This window comes from Taudactylus pleione, unplaced genomic scaffold (assembly GCF_031769625.1).
Source record: "Taudactylus pleione unplaced genomic scaffold, aTauple2 ptg000560l, whole genome shotgun sequence".
Classification (NCBI taxonomy): Eukaryota; Metazoa; Chordata; class Amphibia; order Anura; family Myobatrachidae; genus Taudactylus; species Taudactylus pleione.
Genome location: NW_028284962.1, coordinates 1,030,940 through 1,052,691, shown reverse-complemented (window position 1 = coordinate 1,052,691; position 21,752 = coordinate 1,030,940). Strand labels below are relative to the sequence as shown.

The 21,752-nt window shown below is 42.4% G+C and overlaps 1 pseudogene; it reads left to right on the top strand.

Moving 5' to 3' along the window:
* The first annotated feature begins 5,203 nt into the window (after window positions 1-5,203).
* The window catches only part of LOC148481800 (uncharacterized), a 42,782-nt pseudogene continuing 26,233 nt past the window's right edge, over window positions 5,204-21,752 (top strand).

The following is a 21,752-nucleotide window of genomic DNA, read 5'->3' as shown; positions in this document are numbered from 1 at the left end:
GTCATGATGTTTAAATCACACAGAGATGTAGGTCAAATTATTAAATAGACTTTATCTCACCCCTGATAAACTACACTCTTATTGGCATTCATGCTCTAAGTTTTGTTGGCATAATTGTGGTGAGGTGGGGCATGTTTATCATATCTTTTGGTCTTGCCCCTCCTTTTTTATCTTTAGTGCATAAGGTTCTAGGGTTATCTTTCTCTCCATCTTTGGCCTAGCTACATCTATATCCTGCCTCAGTACCAATACATCAGCGTTATATGCTTGGGCACATTTATGTGCATTGATAACTATGGGCTTGATTCAGTAAGGATCGCTGTTGCGATCACAATAGCAATTACGCGCGCCGTCTTACTGCGAAGATATGCATATGATTGCAATCGCAGTGCCGTTGCAGCCTAACATAAGGGTGCCCCCATTAGCTTACACACATCCGAAATACTTAGCAAGACTGTGAAACCATTGGTAACATTGAGTACATTCGCAGCCTCACGCACACTTGCACAAGGTCTGACCTTACTCAGGAATTGGTAACCTCATCGCACGCAGTAAAAGCCCAAGCTACGTATGGCATCACAGTGGCTAATTTATGCACGCCCCTGTAACGGCATTCAAACGCACTGGCACACCTGCGTTTCGCTGAAACACTGGCAATAGCAGTGGAAGTCGCCCCCCTCGCAGTCCAAACTCGCCGCCATACTCTGATTTTTTTTCGCATCAAAGTGGGCCTGCTAACAACCCCGCTCCGGATTCTAGTTACACCGCAGGGCTCAACCCTGTTCTGCAACCACACCGCTTCACAGGGCTCAACTCTGCTTCAACTTCATCGCATCACAGGGCTCAACCCTGCTCCGATCTCACTGCATCACAGGGCTCAACCCTGCTCCGATCTCACCGCATCACAGGGCTCAACCCTGCTCCGACCTCACCGCATCACAGGGCTCAACCCTGCTCCGACCTCACCGCATCACAGGGCTCAACCCTGCTCCGACCTCATTGCATCACAGGGCTCAACCCTACTCCGTCTTTCACCGCATCACAGGGCTCACTCTGCTCCGGATCTCCATCGCTACAGGGTTCCACCCAGGTGAAGCTCCTCTATACCATCCTGAGGTGTTAGCCTCATACTGGACTCGGGGTTTCCTACCATATTAACTTTTCTTAGACTATATGGGGGGTTTTCTCCTATACCCATTATTGTTTATTTGAACCTCAGTGTTGTTGAGACTTTATGTGAGACGTTGCTATTATATTTCTCCTGTGAATAAATTCTATTTACTTTTATTCCGTGCTATCGAGATTTCATGAAAAGGTAATTCCTAAAGCCACCCCAGTTTATTGTGCCTAGTAGGCCTGCCTCCTCCCAGGAGTCTCAAGTGTCGGCAGCCGTGACACTTGGGTTGAACCATCATTTTAAATGCTGCCAATCTACCCAACTAGGAGACCTCAAAGCTCATCCAACTTTTTAAAAGATCAGCCACATGCATTATAATAGGAGAAAAATTGGAGTAACTATTTGTAATATGTATACCCAGATATAAAAGGGAATCTTTCTTCCAATGATATTTATAAATATTTTGAAGATGGGATAGTGTCTTCTGGGACATGTGGAAGGGTAATGTCTCAGTCTTGGTGGTATTTAATTTATAGAATGAGGCACTACTATATTTATCTATAACTTCATGAAGGGTGGGCAAAGAGGACTTTGGGGACGGTAACAAATAATAAAACGTCTTCAGCAAATAAACATAACTTGTGAGAAGAAGAGGCTACAGTAATTCCTGGGAAAAGTATCAGATTTCGCAAAAGGGCTCAAAGACTAAGACTTACATCAAAGGCGAAAGGGGCAACCTTATTTGAAATAACAAATGGGGACGATAAAAAACCATTGCTCAATACTTTAGCAGTTGGGTTGCTATATAAATCATACATAGAAGAGAGTATTTCTCCCTGAAAACCAAAATTAGTCAAAGTAGAAGCAAGAAATTTCCAGTGAAGACGGTCGAACGCCTTTTTAGCATCTAAGGAGAGCAAAAGAGATTCTTACTTTTTAATAAAAAATTCAGCAGAATCAAAAACTCTATTATTGTATTGTCCGAGGCTTGACGTCCCTGGACAAAACCCACCTGGTCAGGATGTATGAGTTGAGGAACTAATGGAGAGACACGCTTAGCTATTGATTTAGAAAAAAATCTTCTGACCTAAAGAAGTGTCTTTTCCAGGTTTAGGTATGGTGATAATCTGAGCTTCCAACATTTCAACAGAAAGAGAGCCATGTCTAGTGGCAGAATTAAAAAGTATAGTAAGAGCATGGGCAACTTCGAGTGAAAAATGTTAATAGAAATAATTGGTAAATCCATCTGGGCCAGGTGCCTTCCCTATGGGGAGGGCTTTAATAACATCCAGAAACTCCCTTTCAGACCACGGGGCATTGAGGGACTCATCAGCCTTCAATTTAGTGTGATGTAATTTTTTTTTTTTTTTTGAAATAAAGAGATAAGATTATCCGTGGGTTGAGAGGTGTTAGGATCTTTGTTCAAATTATAAAATTTTTCATATTAGCTGGCAAATGTGTCTGCAATGGACGAGGGATTAAGCAACTTCTGTCCATCTGGGGTAACAATGGCTTCTATTCTATTTCTTGTTTGGAATAAACTGAGCTTACGAGCTAAGAATTTACCCGATTTGTTGCCTAAGGTATAAAATTTCTGCTGCAATTTAGACAGGGCACTTCTCAAACGAGTCATAAATAATTTTTGAAGTTGGTTTCAAATGGATAACGAGACAGGATGGTCGAGCACAATTCAAAGAATCTACTTGTGCAAGATGCTTTTCTAAATTAGACTGTTGTTGAAGATATTGCTTTCATAATCTAGAGCCAGTCTGAATAGCCACTCCTCTCAACACCAATATGTGGAAATCAACATGTCTTCAGGGTAGTAGCCTTATAGGCCGAAAAAGGCATCTGATAGAGGTGTGGTTGCTTCAGGAGAAGTTAACAGGTACTCGGGGAATCTCCATGGCCTAGGGGAGGAATTTAGAGCTACTGTAATCCCAGGTCCAAGTCACAGCTGCATGGTCAGACCATACTACAGGGACAATTTTGGACTGGCGAGTATTCTGGAGTGTCCATTTATCTAAAAAAATTTAATCGATCTGGGAATAGGAATTGTGAACATGTGAAAAATCTGTAAAATCTTTAACCCCCGGGGATTGAATGCGCCATACATCGTATAGGTCAAATTCTGCCAATAGATTACGGAGGCTAATAAAGGGGTCTGGTTCCATTCTCGTATTTCCCACAATAGATGATTTGTCAAGTTTAACATCTGGGACCAAGTTAAAGTCACCCATGATCACTAAATGACCTCTTTGAACTTTTCATAGGGCCTCTAACATCTTCTTTAGAAAGGATATTTGTTTTAAGTTAGGGGCATAGAGGGGAACCAAAGTCACTTCTCTATCATCCAACTTCCCAACTAGTATTAGATATCTGCCATCTCTGTCTTCTATTTTGCAGGAGAGTTCAAATTGTATTGAGCAATGAAATAAAATAGCCACCCCATTGCATTTAAAAGGGCCGTTAGCATAGTAGACCACTGGGTATCTAGAATCACAGATCGCTGGAGGTGCTAGTGAAGAAAAATGTATTTCCTGCAAACCTACCACCTTCGCCTTTTCCCGATGAAAAGTAGCCAGAGCCAGTGTTCTATTATTGGGGGAATTAAGCCCATGAGTATTCAATTAATAAAATGTAACCATTTGGTGCTAGATAAAAGCAAGCCTTTGCAGGGCATGTATATAACAGTGTGCCTAGATTCCTAAAAAGTGACAGGAAAGAAAGGGACAAAAAAAAAAGAGAAAAAACCACCCGGTGGTACATAAAATAAAAGGGAATAAACTAAATTAGCCCAAAAGTCGGGGCTAGAGTGTTTGCCGCAAAAAAATTATGTCGGCAAAACAGAAAACAATGGGGAAGTGTCCCAGCATGAAAGCCACTCACCAATGCAGCTACTCAACAGTATAGAAACAAAGCTGGGGGCAAGTAAGATACTATACATACTTAATAGTGATCCCAACTTAAAAAACTCAATCACTACAGATAGTATAGAAATAATCTCATAAAACAGAAGTACAATTTACCTCTAGAAATATATAATCTTGTCTGCTAACTAAAGTGCAGAATAAAACAAGAAAAATAGTAACCCCAGAAGATCCCATAGATAAACATAGCATACACATCTACTTGACAAAATAGAATAAGGACAGTAGTTGTAATATAAAATTACGTAACAGGAGCAATAATATAAACCTGACAAATCTAAAAAGGCATTAGTATCATCCGAGAACCATACTATCCAAACATCAAATGATAGAATGTAATCTCATGTGAACATGATCAGTCAGTAGGAGCTCGATCTGTAGATCTAGAGGCGGCTGAAGTAACAGTTATGTCCCATTCCGCTAGCAATTTAAGCCCGGCAACAACTGTAGAAATAATATAAGAAGAGGAGTTGTAATGAACTAGAAGCTTGACCGGGAATCCCCAGCGGTAAGGAATATAGTATTCACGAAGGGCTGAAGTGATGGCATGGAACGAAGGTTTCTTGGCCAAGGTGTGTGCTGACAAATCTGGGAAGATCTGGAGACCCCCAAAGTATCAGATCCTTCTGCTTGTCTGGCAGAATTCAGAATGAGTTCTTTAATATGAAAAAAATTGATCCTCATCAGGGTATCTCTAGGAGAGTTGTTGGACCCCACTCTTGGCCTGGGCAGACTATGAACTCCGGTTAATGAGTAGGTCTTGTGTTGAGGCCGAGGGGAGGAGTTTTTGGAATAACTTGGTCACCTATTCTTGTAGTTACGTAGGGGCAACCAAATCAGGGATACCCCGTATTTTAATGTTATTCCATCTAGATCTGTCCTCCAGATCTGCCATTTTATTATGGATAGATGATACCTCAGATCGCAACTCAGAGTGTACAGTAAGGAGGTCATTATGTAAGGAGACCAATTCATGCATCTTTCCTTCCAAATTATCTGTGAGTCCACCTAAGCCCAAGAGCTCTGTTCTAAGTGATTGTACTGAGGTTTCCACTCCAGAGAAGATGTCATGCGAAAAGCTGCAAACATTTGAAACATTGATTGAGTGGTGAGAGAAGCTGATGGATCCAGATTTGGTCCCAAGTCAGCCGGTGACATGGAGACTTTGGAGAGCGAGGCTACAGATGACGGGGCAGGCTTCAGTGATTCCGAAGTTAATGGTTTCTGTTTAGTGGAGGATGGAGTAGGAAATTGAACATGAGACTGTAATTGCTGAGGTTTCCTTCCACGTTTAGGCAGCATTGCTGCACAGAATGTAATAAAAGTAAACACGTAGGGGAATGTGAGAGGACAGATTGCACTTGGTAGTGATGTGATAGTCAATCACGAGAAGTTACTGCATGGGTGAGGGTGTCTTCATCCCTAAAAGAGAAGCATTCTGTGTTAGAGCATTGTAACTCAAGAGACAAGCAGCAGTAAAGCTAGACACTATGGGACCATGGTATAGTGCTATGAAGCTTCTCCAGGCTATTATAGGAGCTTGATAGAGAGAAGTCAGCGACTGTATTAGAATATATTTAGTTATGCTCCATAGGAAGACATATAGAGCTTATATGAGAGGGAGCAGGCTCTATGTAGGAAAGGAGCTAGCAGGTAAAGGAGTCTGGTCTGGAGGGAGTTAAATCTGCAGATTTTACTGGAGGCTGAGAAAAGTTATCCCAGGGCATATATGTCTAGTCGGGGCTGATATAAGGCTTATAGGGGACAAGGCAGCGTAATAGTTAGCTCCAGTTCCCTGGCAACAGTGAGTCTCGGCAGCCGGAGGTCCCAGACACTGATCTAAAATGGCGTTCAGGAGTGCTGCGGAAACTGGACTTCTGTTCTTTTGAAGCCCTCTCCTATAGTAGCTGTGGGGCCCCAGAGGTTAGCGGTCACGGGGGAGGTATTTGTCAGCTTCCATAAGAGGAATCAGGAGTCCGGCAGCAGCGCAAGGCAGGAATGCAGGTACTTCCGTGTACCGCCACGACGGAGACTCCGTACCACAGCCCGCGGCTTTAGCACAGATGCAGGCCCAGACCCTCAAAGCTCCCACAAAAGGAGCCAATCTCCGTCAGACTTTCTCAGGTATAGCGGGAGGTGTATAGGCACCAGGCAGCACAGGGGGAGTGAAGATAAGGAGGTAGGGCTCCCCCTAAATATACAATATTGTAAGATTAACCAATTTGGTGTATATAATAGATACAATTGCTATGAAAAATGCAGCGTTGACAAAATAAGCATTGCATAGCTATATTATCTAGAAAATAAATTATGTTGAGTATCTCCAGGCATAAAATTAAAAAAAAAGTAATTGTAAAGGACTGTGGACCTGATGCGGAATGAGTACTATACTAGTTATTGAAGGGTATGTTGCATGAAATCACCTGGGCATGCCGAGAAAAGTGTGTGTATATAGTTTTACAGGATTATGTCACTTAAGCCATGTCAGGTTGCAGTCTAGGATCGGCCATTACTCTCCCCAGCGCCGGCTTCACCTGACCTCTCCAGCGCTCAGACGTCAGGTGCGGCGGCGAGTGACGCGCTGAGGATTATGTCTAGGGATAACGTAGACATCCATGAGCTGCTCCATGTCTTGGTTACTGTGGTTGCCATCATGGATGCAGCCATGACAGTCTTTATCACCTGATTACTCTTTACCCAATGGTAGCGTGGTGGTTGTCAGCCGACGCTATCCTCTAATGAACTGCTACCTTAGGGTATATAACTAGGCTCTGGACAGCAGGAAGTTGGCTGTACAACATCGTTACTACTAGTGTTTGCTTGCAGTCACTTCGTTCCAGGTTCCCTTGCTGTTTACTCCTGAGTCATCTCTAGTTACTCTCCTGTGCCAGTGGTGCCACTGGATACCTTGCCGGTGTGCTCTGTACATCCTCAGAGTACAACCACAGTTTCACTCTCCTGTGCCAGCGGTGTGTCTAATACCTTGCCCGCGTACTCAATACAAAATCCTTGGTTGTACCTCTTTCAGAGGTACATTCTCCTGTGCCTCATCAGTGTTATCTCCCACCATTTCCACCTGTATCGGATACCTAACCAAAGGGCCGTGACCTGCTTACTGGGTGCAGCTTAAACCCCTATACCGCTTGAAGGGGTCACTGGTGAACACCTCCCAGCAGGTTAGACTCTGCGCGTTTGGTCAGGTCTCGCCAACATTCGATACTTGTGGATGAGGAGGATATACATCCAGGCCCCTTGCCTCTGATTCCTTCCATAACCCGGGACCTCCGCTTTCATCTCCTCAGTAGGAGATTCCCCTGAGCCAGCAGTGACGAGCCATCCTGCACATATATAGAAGGGTCCCATCTTTTGCAACTCAGAATAGCACAGAAGTGCCCAAGTGCTACATGCCCATGATACTCCCACAAAATAGAACAGATCCCCTTTATCGAACTGCATCTCTAGTAGATGGCGTTCGGCCTTTTTAGCCCAAGGCTTAAATTTTTTACATTTTGTACCTAATTAACACATGATCATGACCAGGGCTGGCTCTTGAGGCATTCGACCAGTTCGGTCTAACAGGGGCGCCACCCCATAGAGGGCACAGTCCTCCCGACCGTCCTGATTTCAGCCGGTCGCATTTTTTGGACACTGTCCTGCTCTTCCACCCGTAGGCCAAATGTGTCTCACAGGTGGTTGGGGATACGCACCGCCGCAGCTCTGCTTTGCTAAGCAGAGCGCACTGGTGCCAATGAAGTTGAATGGATGCTGTGAGCAAGGTATGCATTCAGTGCAGGGAAAGGGCTGGGGACAGCCCAGCTACTGACAAAGTGCTGGGCTCGCACCCAGCATGACGTAAAACATATGGGCGCACCCCCAAATATCATATTGGCAAGATCTATGGAAATTAGGCCATGCCCCCTTTTCGGACGTGTGCACAGGATAACGGGTGCCAGACGATAATGGCGCAGGGCGCTGCTCCACCTGGAGCCGGCCCTGATCATGCCACACGTGTAGTGGTTCAGCCTAGTACAAAATCAAAACTTAAGTGATCAATTAACATTTGTCATTATAGGAGCCTGTTTCCCTGCATGTCATTATAAATATGCAACGCCTGAAAAGCAATATAAATGCGGCATTGAGGATTGGTAATTTTGAAGCCTTTTATGTGAGAGCAGGTAAATATGCCAATCAGTTATTTATATTATCTGTATTACAGGTTTATTTTTAAATTCTTTACTGTTGCCACCAGTGTCACACAACAGATATTGTAAATTTGGATTTGAAAACTATTGTTTCAGCGATCCAACAGGTTTCGGATACAAATCCATTAGATATGTGAACAGAAGGTATGATTTTACATTAAAAGTTAATTTCAACAGCAATGATAATTGATTTCAAAACATTATACAGGTTGAGTCTCCCATATCCAAATATTCCGAAATATGGAATATTCCGAAATACGGAATATTTTTGGCATGACTGAGATAATGAAACCTTTGATTTTTGATGGCTCAATGTACACAAACTTGGTCTAAGGCACAAATTATTAAAAATATTGTATAAAATTACATTCAGGCTCTGTGTATAAGGTGTATATAAAACATGAATGAATTTCATGCATGTACACAAACTTTGCTTGAGCCACAAAATTATTGAAAATATTGTGTAGAATTACCTGCAGTCAGTCTGTGTGTATAACGTGTATATAACACTTAAATTCATTCTGTGTTTAGATTTGGATCCCATTCCCAAGATATCTCATTATGATATGCAATTATTCCAAAATACGGAATATTCCCTTTTCCAAAATACCCCTAGTCCCAAGCATTTTGGATATGGGAGACTCAACCTGTATTCTATTATATGTATTTTTGATTCACTTTTGATAAGAGATAGACCATATTAAATTTTACATGCAATCTCTGGTATAGACAACCTTTCAGGTTTTGCGAGTCATCTTCAGCCACCCACTATGGTTGCACATAAAAAGGACCTAAAGTTTAGTACAATCTCATAGGACATAGGTTATATAATATAACCTAAACAGAATCATCAATCTATGGGGTCGATTCAGACCCGGACGCAAAGCAGCGCTCTCTCGCAGCCAAAAGGGGCCGGGTATGCAAATTCCGCGATCACACTATCTGGTGTAAGTACGCCCTCTATGTCTTAGAGAGTGATGGCAGAGTGAGCGCACGCTGGTGTAAAGACGCCCACTTACAGCTCGATTGCAACTAAATTTAAAGAACTTATAGAGTTTTGAGTTTTAGTCACTAGGTGCTTTACACTGTTACAGTATGCACCCTCTTTTGAGGACTGCTTTGGATATAAGAGAAAGCAGTATAAAATCCTTTTCTCCCATTTCATGGCTGTGACTTTGTTAGAATTAACTAAGGTTTTCTTTTTTAGCATGCTGGGCATAGAGTGCGAGGAGTACAGTTTAAAACAGTTTAAGTTTTATAGTACTAGCCTATGCACAACATCAGTTATATCCCAGTGTTCCAGTGTCCCCCATGGAATATTTGAAATTGACTTAACCGTAAGTACAAAAACTCATGTTTTTTCCATACCTTTTTAAGTATTTTATACATCTACCACTAGTACAAGCTTGCAGACACATAAATATATTGCTTTACAACAGCCACAAACATTTTTATTGATAAACTAAGTTTCCATTTCCTTTGTAGACGATACAACAGGAAGAAATTTCTGAAGCTGGATTCTTTGATTTACTAGAAAAATGAGAGCCATTTGTGATTATGAGGAAAGTTCCCAGTCAAACTTCATAATCCATCAGAAGAGTAAATTATTTGGCAATTAAGGTATATATTAAAAATTTATATTAAAATAAAAAAATAATAATAATTTTACAAGTACAATGTATCACTGTTTTTATTTTAATGTCATAATCCAGATTTTAAGCCAGGCATCAAATCTCGAATATTATGGCGAAGTCCAGATGCCGATCACGGTGTAGGATTAAAGTTTACTGGTGTTCCCTATATATTTTTTGGGAGGAAAAGCCTTCTGTGTCATTTAGGAAAAGACTTAGGAGTACGTAAGAAATTAAAATATTCTGAACAAAGAAATTTGAAACAGGTACACATTTTATCTAATAAAATATAATACAGTTTTAGACATTGTTGCTGATTGATTCTGATGTATCTTGGTGGATATATGGGTCCATGGGGTGTTTAGAAATATTCGCAACTGTGCATGCGCTGGATAAGGCAAACACACATGGACGGAGTAGGAAAGTGCAGATGCATTGATCCGTCCATTGATGGATCATTCTTTCTTGAGTGGGAAGATATTTTTCCAACACAGTGAATAGGCAGCAGTGTTTGTATGGAAAATCAGCTTCAAATGCATCCAACTAAAAATCAGCCCCATTGTCTGAATTTCTCTTGCTGAATGTGTAATTGTTTTATCACTTTGTATAATGACAATATCTTGCAGTGAATATTCACAAGTCAAGAAAAATGTAGACATTCAGAAGCACCTATGGATACGAAGGCAAATTTTGCAATTAAAGAATTATTACAAATCATTGTAAATGATATTGCCATGCTGATCTTCTCTCGCCAATCAACTTGCATGGCTCTACTTTATAAGTCCTTAACTGACATCCCATCTCCAGGATCAAGTTTAAGCTCCTCAGCTTTAAACCCATCAAAATGCCACCCCCAGTACTTTAACATTTTGAAACTCTTCATCAGATAAAAGTACTCTTGCCCTCTTCATTCTGCAGGTTACCAATGTCTCTCTTCCACTTTGATCATGATTTGTCAATCTTGCCTCCAATATTTACTCTGATCAGGTGGGGAAAGGAGTTACACAGCTGTAAGCACCATAAAAGGTCACTCCTGTATGCGTTTCCTGAACCTCAACAATATCCTTCTTACTATTTCTTTTCCCCATAACATCTTTTTTAGTTGAAACTTAACCCTCCACCTCCTCCAGCACTGACCTTTACCTATGTCTAATGTCTGTGTCAACCAACTGGTAAATTACCTACAGTATCACATGTGCGCTTCCCCTTCCTACTACAAATCTCTTTAAAATGTTTGCCATGCTAAATGCTTTGGCTCACATCCTGCCATGTTGTCAATGTATGGTTCATGTAGCCTTTATTTCCTTTACTTATGTACCCATATATCTTTATTTCATATATATCCTTTTAGGCTCATACTACTAACCTTGGAGTTTAAATTGTGCTATGGCTGGTGTAGTCAGTCATGTAAAACTTTATTTTTTATTTAAGTTGTCTCCTCCTTTCAACAAACCAATATGAGTATTTTTTTAATTTAATGCCCATGTGTTTGAGCTGCTGTATCAACTATATTGGATTTTTATGTTACTATTATTTAGTGATAATTATTGTTTTCTTGTTTACAAAGGCCATATTTAATAAAGTGACTTGATGGAGGTATGTAGAGGGAAGGAGACTAATTGCAAAAAAAAATAAAAAATTAGTTTACCATGAATGCTTACATCAGGCACAATGACCTTTATACCACAAGTTTATTCTTGCCCCAAAAAAGCTTTGCAGAACTTCTGGTGCATTACAAATTGATCATTTAGTTTTGAGTAATTTTTTATAAATATATAGTTTCACAGAAAGAAGATTAGATGTTCCTGAAGCAAAGACATTTTCTACAACACAGCAAAAAATTCACATCGCACATATTATTCAGTTTCCTGATTTTAATGTAAATTTAAAAAAAAATGTTTTGATAGATTATACCTTACAATCAAGAATAAAATTAGCAAAATAAAGAAAATCAAATGTCTTAATAAATATATATTGTATAACAACTTATTTTTTCATGTTAATGTAGATCATCATTGAGACAGAAAAAAGAAAAAAGCATGCTGTAAAGAAGATGAAACAATCCCTTCTAGATGGTAGTCTTATATGCATCCATATCCATGTCTTCAAATTTCCTCTGATATCAGAACATAAATTTAATACAGTTACTGGACAGGTAAGAATAAATTTTTTGAAAAACAGTAAGAATTTTTTTGAAATTTCATATTGTGAAAAAGTTGACATTGAAGATTTTAAAAGTTTAGTTAAGAAAATTTAATATTTATACTTGATTTTAGCATATAGAGATTGAAATGCACATTTCCAAACTAATTTATTATGAGTGAAAATAAATTTTTTGGCAAATGGGCTAAAGACTGTAAATAGCTGTGCCCCGAAAGTGGAACTTCATACTAGATCCATGACAGGGCCTCATCCCAAACAAAAATAAACATAACATTATAACCCATATTTGTTTGGTAAACACATGTTGTGTCAAGGAATACAACTATTCATAATAAGTTACATTTAAAGTAGGGTTTGAAAAATGTTTGTAAAATCTGAATCAGCTTAAAAGTTTAGGAGCCAGACCATCATCCGTGACCAAAATTATAATAACTTGTATAGATCACCACACATGTCTCTTCAATGCCCCTCAACCTCCTCACATGCCACCAGACATGCCTCTTTAAAGGTAATGAGATTCTCTCACATGACCATAGGGATAAGGTACTTACCTGCCCTGTCGGGATCTTCTCCCTTCTGGTTGCTGGTGTCAGGATATGAACCGGCTATTCAGCCGCCGAGACTTCATACACATTCCCCTCCCAGCCATTAGGTCCAGTGGTATTAGTTCAGCGGTGACTCTCAGAACAGTGTTATTACCACTCATTTTAATACTAGAGAACCACCCAGGCTTTGCATAGTAGCAGTTTTATCTCACCACAGCCCCCTGCATCTCATAGAAACCTATGCCATGTCAGCACAGCACCCTGCATCTCGCAACAGCATCCTGCTTCTTACTCCTACCCCCTGTATCTCACTACAGCATCCTTCTCACTAATGTCCCCTGCATTTCACCACAGCCCTTTGCATCTCACCACAGGTCTCTGATTCTCACTCCTGCTTCTTACCAGAGCCCCGTGCATCACACCACAGACCTCTGCATCTCACCACAACACCCTGCTTGTCACTACTGCCCCCTGAATATCACCAGGGTTGCCACAACCCCCATTGCTGCTGCCATGCAGCTGGCTGGGGCATAGCCACTGGGATGTGCTGGGAAGGGCATGAGGATCATGTACAAGAGATTTGTATTGCAGCTACCATAAGCATTATCAGCAGCATGTCGCCGGGTCTGGAGTACCTGTGCATATTTCCACAGCCTCCATGCACACCCCTCCCCGGCTGCCAAACATGGCGATGAGCCATGTCCTCTTTGTACAATGTACCCTGTATTTTCTGTGCTTTCTGTTGAGCTCCCACACCATGGTGCCCATGTCTGAGAACAGAGACTTCCATGGGAGGTGCATCCTATTTACTGAGGGTGTGTGGCTGAGCGGGAACATCATGCTGGAGAAGGAGCACTTCACGGTGGAGGAGTGGTGACCGGAGTCCGCCGGCAGGTTCAGTATAGGGATAAATATCGGATGATTGGGGGTTATTTTGTTAATTCCTGATAGCTATGCCTCCCATGGCTCCTTTATGGCTATGATGTCTGCATCAGGGCATCTTCATGGGTTTGTTGGAGGCTGTCTCTCACTCTCTGCTGCTAAGCAACAGGACACATTGCTATCTCTGATTGACTCTCACTGTCTCAGAGAGCCAATCAGAGCGCAGCCCTTGGCCCTGCAGCAGCCGTCAGCCACTCACACAGCACAACAGTATTTTCTGTGACTTCATTTCAAGGCTCAGTTTCAGATGCTCTCTTGCTGTTTCAGCACCCTGGTCTGCTCCTATACAGCTGCTTGGTGCAAGATTGTGTTCTGTCACTTCACTAAAATCATCACTGCTCAGCTGCCTTTTGTCACAGATGAATGTTTCATACACTTAAACTTCCTCAACCAATGCTTTATAGAATAGTGAAAGCCAAATCAAAATCTGTTCAGTGTTTTTTTGGGGAATTTATTTAATATAGAAAGAGATTAAAAAATTGGTCACATGACGGCTCTCAGCTGCTGTATTTGTCCGGCAATGCTCACCTAGGTTATATTTAGCCATTTCAAATGGGGCAGCGGTGGGGAGGCGGGGATGGCTGCAGCACCATCCAGTGATGCGCCCTCGCTCAGTGACTACACTTGGAGCTTTCGTTTGATATGGGAGGTCTACCATTGGTACCCAGTCTGCCTGTTGGCCTAAGAGGGAGGAACTAGTCCATCCTCCCCCTTCCTGCACACAGACAGCTTCAACAGCAGCAGTCTGATTACCCTGAAGACACTGCAGCTCTCCTGTCCTGCATCAGGTGGTTGATCATCGCTACTCGTCCTCCTATATTCTTAGGCAAAGTAGCTCCATTTTTTTTTCTATGTACATGTGCTTTAATGTTTGTTAGCAGTTGGACCATTTCTAGAAGTTAGCTGGTAGCAAGATCCTACTAGTTAGCAGTTCTGTGAGTATCTCAGGACAGGCCAGTGCTTTCCACAATCTCAGATCATTCCAATAGGTTGTGGGCTGTGGGGTGCAGGTCTTTGGCTGCTCAGCTCTGTTGTGCTGCCACCTGGTCGTCCGCGCATATATTAGCTACATTTTACAGATTAGATACTTTTGCAAATTTCGGGCACAGGGTGCTACAGGCATCCACATCGCCAACCCACCCGCCGTGAGTAATGTTTTAACACATCCCCAGTGCATATTTCCCAAATTGAATGAAGGAGAAAATAGGATTTTGTTACTTACTGGTAAATCCTTTTCTCCAATTCTATGTGAACACTGGATGCCCTCCATGTGCTGTTGGTTCTGTTGTGTGTTATGTACCTTGTTTGTGGCTCTGTCCTGTTGTTCTGGAACATGTCACCTGTTGGAGCCTTTTCTCCCTATTACACTCTGGTTCTATTCTCTCCTCTCTATCTCTATCTGGCTTAGTTAATCTTAACTGAGGTCAGGTGGAGTATATAGGGGGAGGAGCCATGCCAAAACTACAAAAGATTTAAAGTGCCAGGCTCCAGTCAACACAACCTATACTCCAGTGTACATCTCCAGTGTCCCCTATGGAATCAGAGAAAAATATTTACCGGTACATAAGGAAGCCAATCATGTCTCATTTTTCAATGCCGGGATTGTGTTGATAAGCACACACTAACAAATACCGGGCTGTATGTGACACCGTGTCACACATTTACTTGACTCACCCTGTAGTCTTCATTCAGAGAGAGAGTGCAGGCAGGGCCAGCCCAGGTACTTTCAGGGAGCAGCAGGCAGTGGCATCCACCAACTCCCACACAAACCTTCACTTCAACATAGCCGCTGGCTGCCCATGGCAGACTCCTCCAGAGTGGGCACATGCTGCTGTATAAGAGGCAGGCTGGCGTGCGGCTGTGCAGGGTGACCCTTATGATGTCACATGCAGCCACAAAGCACAGCTGTAGGAGGCTAGGGTGCAGCGTGTGAGCCAATAGAACTAGTGCTCTGCGCTACCCTGGGCTGAAGAGAAGATGTGCTGTGCTCAGCCTAATCCCAAAAGTCCTGGGATTGATTTGAATCCCATCATTTTTCCCGCTAAAACCTGGAATCTTGCTTATCACAGGATTTAATGCTTTACAGGTAAGTGCCAACATATTCTTTAACTACCTAATTAGGTATACTTAACTGTTTTTTTCCATCCTTTTTTTTCCATCCTTTATTCATGCATTGGTTAACATAATATTAATTCTTTCATCGTTTGGCACCTTGCAGCCTTACTATTTATTACACATGAGTAGTTGTTTCACTAGAAAACAAACAAGTTGAGTTTCAGAGTAGAACAGAGTTCCAGCTCAGGTCTAGTTTGGATCTCAGATCTAAAAAGTTTGTAACTCCGATTTAAAAACCATATCTCAGGTTTTGTATTGCTATCAGGTCCAAATTACATGATTCCAATGTTTTTAGAAATTTTAATAAAATCAATCCAAAACATATGGGTCCACACATCTGTAAAATTCATTAACTTAATGTCTGGAATATTATTTATTCATTGAGTGGCATACTATTAATTTAGCCATCAATTTATTAATAAAACATATATACAATTGTACATTATATATAGGTAATCTTTAACACATCTCGTGAAACTAATATATTGTAAATGTGTAAATAATTAATATTAGAATTTGACATTAAAATTGCTTTGTTTTAGTCTTTAATCTTTTTTAATGTTTATATTTATTTTTGAAAACTAACATAGAGGGAGCGTGGCCTGACTGCCAATGGAGGAAGCTGTGTCTCATCGGACCTCCGGGCCAGCTTAGTGTGAAACCAGCTTCTATAGCCCCATCCCGGCCAGCAGAGACCTCCAGACCCCTACTTACCCCCCCTTGCTTGCCTCTGGTCCAGCGGGTGAGAGCTGCGGAATCGGGAAGCGCAATAGGCGCTTCCGCGGGTTGCTGCTGGCCTGCTGCCCTTTGAGCCGGGGACTGGAGTGCTCGGACTGGCGGCCGCAGACTTTCGGCGGCTTCATCTCCATGGTGGGCACCCGACGGAGCCCTCCCTGCCGCACTCCGCGTGACCTCTCTCCAGCCTTCTAGCTTCGGCTGCCCCGCTGCTGTGTCAGGGCTGGTGTTCCTGCTCCTGGGGACTCCCGGGAGACAACTCTGGGCGGAAGCCCCAGCGTCCTGAAGCCTTCGGCGGTCATCTTTTAATCTGCCCACACGCTGCTGCTGGTCATCTCAGCCGGGCTGTTAGCTGTGGAGCCCCGCTTGCTGACAGGAACATCGGCCGCATGTGAATCCCTGGAGTAAGGGGAGGGTGGTGAGTCCCTGAGGGGAGATTATATTATATTGCATCTCCATATACCACTGCTTTTCCTGCTCCACTGTCACGTGGCCTGTTGGCCCTTTTCTCTGTGTCTGGAATTCCTGTATAACGATCTGCACATATCCAGTTTTCCTTTCACTAGCCTAACAGGATTAACTTTTCTCAGCTACTTTGCTTACTCTTGCCCTGAAATTTTTTACTTTTGTGCTGGTGGATATTTCCAATTTACTCAGCACTGGCCCCCTCTTGTGGTCTTTTGTTATTGCATCAAGCATATAAGTATCTCCTGGATGGTGCATCTCTGGAGTTAAAGATGTTCGCTTAATATTATCACCCAGCTTGCCTGGATTATTATTGTAGAGCCCTGTGTCTCACTTTTTATACCGTGGTCTTTTTTTTTTCTCTCTCTCTATTTTTATCATTTCACTATGTCGCAGAGAGGTAAGAAACCTCCACCATCTTCTGCAAATTTCTTCGGATCTAAATCCAAGGGCTCTCAGAGTTCATCATTACTCCCAGAATCCCCCCCCTCCCCTTGCTTATCTGAAGCTGGCATTGATCCCCAAATTCAAGCGGTTATGACTGGTTTGTTGGAGGGAGTTCAATCCGCATTCAAGCAAGAACTGTCAAAAGCTATAACAGAATTTAAATCAGAATTGACATCTCTCGGCAACAGAACGGACGCGCTGGAATCTAAATTGGACGACTTATGCCGTTCCCAAAATCGTCTTGATAAAGAACTCTCTAGACTTCATGACGAGGTGGAGGGACTCAAAGAAAGACAAGAGGACCAAGAGAATCGCTCTCGTCGCAACAACTTACGCATCCGTAATATAGCAGAATCAGTCCTTAGCTCCTCCTTACCGTCATTTCTAAAAGACTTTTTTCAACACTTAGTTCCAGCTCTTACCAATGAAGATTGTTTATGTGATAGAGCCTATAGAGCACTCCGATCGAAGCCTTCTCCTACTCAACCTCCTAGGGACGTTATAGTTCGCCTGCACTATTTTCATTCAAAGGAACAGATTTTGTTAGCTACTCGGGACTCTCCAGTGATACCATTCCAAGATATGCAGTTACAAATCTTCCAGGACCTGGCCCCTTCTACTATTCAGAAACGGCAGGATCTTCAGCCAGTCACTAAGATTCTACGGCACCATCAAATCCGATATCGCTGGGATTCCCCTTTATGCTTCATGTTTCAGCAAACAACACTGTGCATAGTGTCAAGACCCTCACTCAAGGTCAAGATTTATTAGCCAAGCTTAACCTTCTTCCGACACCGACTTCTGATCCGGTGACTGCTGCAGCCTCTCCCAAACCTCAACGCTCCCAACCTCCTTCACCGGACTGAACCAGGGTGTCCCGTCACAATGTTAAGGACGGTGACCCCACTTGAACTGTTCGGTCACTCCCTGATGTTTATTCTCTTTATAATAGGGTTTAAGCTCCCTACAATGTTCTTTTTGAAGTTTGCTAGGAGGAACAGTCCTCCCCTCTTGGTTCTTTGCGACATACGTAGTTATTATTTTCATGAATATTACGATGTTTAGATAGTATTTCTCTCTGTCTCTTGTCTTTCCCATTCTCCCCCCTCCCTCCCCCCCCTTTTTGTTTGTTTTGTTTCTATATATTGACACAGGTTTATGATCCCTGTACTACAGGGATTTTTGTTTGATTTGGTTATAGCCGATCTTGTATTTAAGGGTCCAGGCAGTCCTGATTCTATTGGACAGTCCTTCCACTACCCCCCCTGCTCCCTTTAATATATTTGAATAATGTTATGCTGATTGATATTATTGCGGTCCTTGTTTGGGACCCAACTTACCAGGGTTGTTACCCAAATGGGTTCTCTGTTTCTTTCTTTTTTTCGTGTGCTTTTCTTTCTCTGTGGCTCTATTATGCTTTTCTTCCCCATTTCTTTCCTTTCTGTCCCCAAGGGTGGCTCTACTTGGGCCAAATTTTTGAATTATTATATTTGTGTGTTATGTCTGTAGTACTTCTCTATATATTTTTCCATGTCTCTTAAATTGTTATCCATTAATGTAAACGGTCTTAACTCTCCTAAGAAACGTACCATTTTGTTGGGGGCTTGCAGGAGGGAGAAAGCCGATGTTGCATTTGTACAAGAGACTCATCTTACGGGCCCGCATTCCCATCTTCGAGGTAGGTGGTTCGCCCAGACCTTCTTTGCTTCAGCGAATTGTAAAAAGCGTCGGGTAGCCATTTTAATTAGGCGTAATATCCCTTTTGTCCACATTAAAACTGTGACAGACCCAGAGGGTCGATTTCTTGTAGTGATCGGTACCTTCCGTACTGAGATTTTCCCTCTGGTGTCAGTGTACGCTCCTAATCAAGACCAGCCCCAATTTTTTGATTCTCTGTTCATGCGTATCAGCAGAGTTGCGCAGGGCTATATTATTTTGTGTGGGGATTTCAATACCATTATTGACCCCCTGTTAGATAGATCTAACACACCTTCACACACCTCCGGGATGTCTCTTCCTAGAGCTTCTCGTACTCTCCTGGCTTCCCTTAAACACTATGGCCTTTGTGATTCCTGGCATCTTAAACATCCTCACATTAAGGACTTTACTCATTTTTCAGCTCCACACCAACATTATTCCAGGATAGATATGATCCACATTTCCTCCGCTATTACCTCTCTGGTTACGGAAGCAGGTATTTCTCCCTTTACATGGACAAATCATGCAGGTGTCTATATTCTTTTAGATGTACAGCGTTCTCCTCGTGGGAAGCGTAACTGGCGTCTTGATGACTCCCTTTTACAACATCCCTCCGCTCTGCTAGAAATAAAATTGGCGGTGACCCGCTACTTTGAGGAGAATACCTCTCCTGATATTACCTCTGGTATCCTCTGGGAAGCCCATAAGGCTACGATACGGGGTTTTCTCATTTCTAAAACCTCAGCGGTTAGGAAAGCGGTTGCACAGGAAATCCATTCCCTTGAGTCACAAATTTCAGTGCTATTGATTCAACATAAGACATCCCCTAGCGTCTCTGTGCTAACCCAAATTGAGAAACTACGAGGTCAGCTTAATGCCCTTCTGTCTCGCCGCGATGCGCTTATCTTGCAAAAACTTCGTCAACGCTTTTATGATAAATCTGACAAAATCCATTCTTTATTAGCCAATAAACTACGTCGCAGACAAGCATCAGGTGCGATAGACAAATTACACTCTCCGTCCTCTGGTTCTCTTACCTATGACCCTGCAGTTATGGCTGAGGAATTTCGGACCTTTTATAGTTCCCTTTATAATTTATCAGACTCTTCCTACCCCACTTCTGCTGGAGCCGAGGGAGTGCGCTCATATTTGTCCTCTACTTCCCTACCCAGTCTCTCAGAATCTCAATCATCTACTCTCAATGACCGTATTTCAGATGAAGAGACAATAGCTGCTATTAGATCAATGCGTTCCTCTGCCGCCCCAGGCCTCGATGGGTTTACAGCCCAATATTATAAACTGTTTACAAAAAAACTTGCCCCACATCTTACATCTTTATTTAATGATATCTTGGAAGGCGCTTCTTTTGTTCCTGATGCAACTCGGGCCGACATTGTGGTGATTCCTAAACCTGATCGTGATCCTACTCATTGTATTAACTATAGACCAATTTCATTATTAAACGTCGACCTGAAAATTTATGCTAAAATCCTAGCGACTCGGTTAGCTCCTTTGCTTTCTTATTTGATACATCCGGATCAGGTCAGGTTTATACCTGGACGTCAGGCATCGGACAACACCAGACGCGCTATTGATCTGATACATTCTATTCATAAAAGGAAACTTCCTTCCCTGATTTTAGCTCTAGACACGGAGAAAGCCTTTGACCGTTTTTTCTGGCCCTTCATATTTGCTGTCCTAGACAAAATGGTATTTTCAGGCAAATTTTTAGATGGCGTTGTGGCACTTTACCGTTCCCCCACAGCACGGGTTTCGGTTAATGGTGTTTACTCCTCCAGTTTTGGGATCACTAACGGTACTCGGCATGGTTGTCCCCTCTCCCCCTTAATATTTGCTCTTATTATGTAGCCCCTGGCGGCAAGGATCCGTTGTAATAGAGCTATCTCGGGAGTATCCACTGGCCCCTCTGAATATAAAATCGCATTATATGCCGACAATATTTTAGTTTCCCTCACTGATCCAGCCCAATCCCTAAATTCACTTTTAGAGGAAATAAATTCATATTCCCAACACTCGGGTTATAAAATTAATGTTACCAAGACTGAAGTTCTCGATTTCTATATCCCTGCTACACTAAAGCAAACCCTAGAAGCCATGCTCCCTTGTACTTGGCATAAAAAAAAGATCAAATATCTTGGTATTTTTTTAACTCATCATCATCATCAGCTGTTTCAGGCAAATTTTCCCCGCCTTCTAGATTGTATTAGGTCTGATTTGCATGAATGGTCCAATTATTTTATTTCTTGAATAGGTAGAATACATTCAGTTAAGATGAGCGTTCTCCCTCTGCTCTTGTATCTATTTCAGACCCTTCCGATTTACATCCCTAAATACGTGTTCAAGTTTCTTCAGTACCAAACCTCATATTTCATATGGAACCGGAAACGCCCGCGGATCAGACTAAAGTTGCTTCAGCGGCCCTCCAGGGGTGGGGGTTTTGGTATTCCTGATTTTAAAAAATATTACTATGCTGCGCAGCTCTCTCATTGTGCTCAGTGGTGTAACTTCAATGCGGAGAAGGTCTGGATAGCTATCGAGGCCGAGGAGCTGGGACTGGCTACTGTATCCCCCCTCTTATGGTTACCTAAGATTCATCGCCCCCGGACAGTTTCTTCCCACCCTGTAATTTCCCGTTCTTTAGCAATTTGGGATTTAACCAATAGATGTTTTAAATTAGCTCCAGTCCCGTCCCCTTTGATACCATTACTTCACAATCCATCTTTTCCTCCTGGTTTATGCAA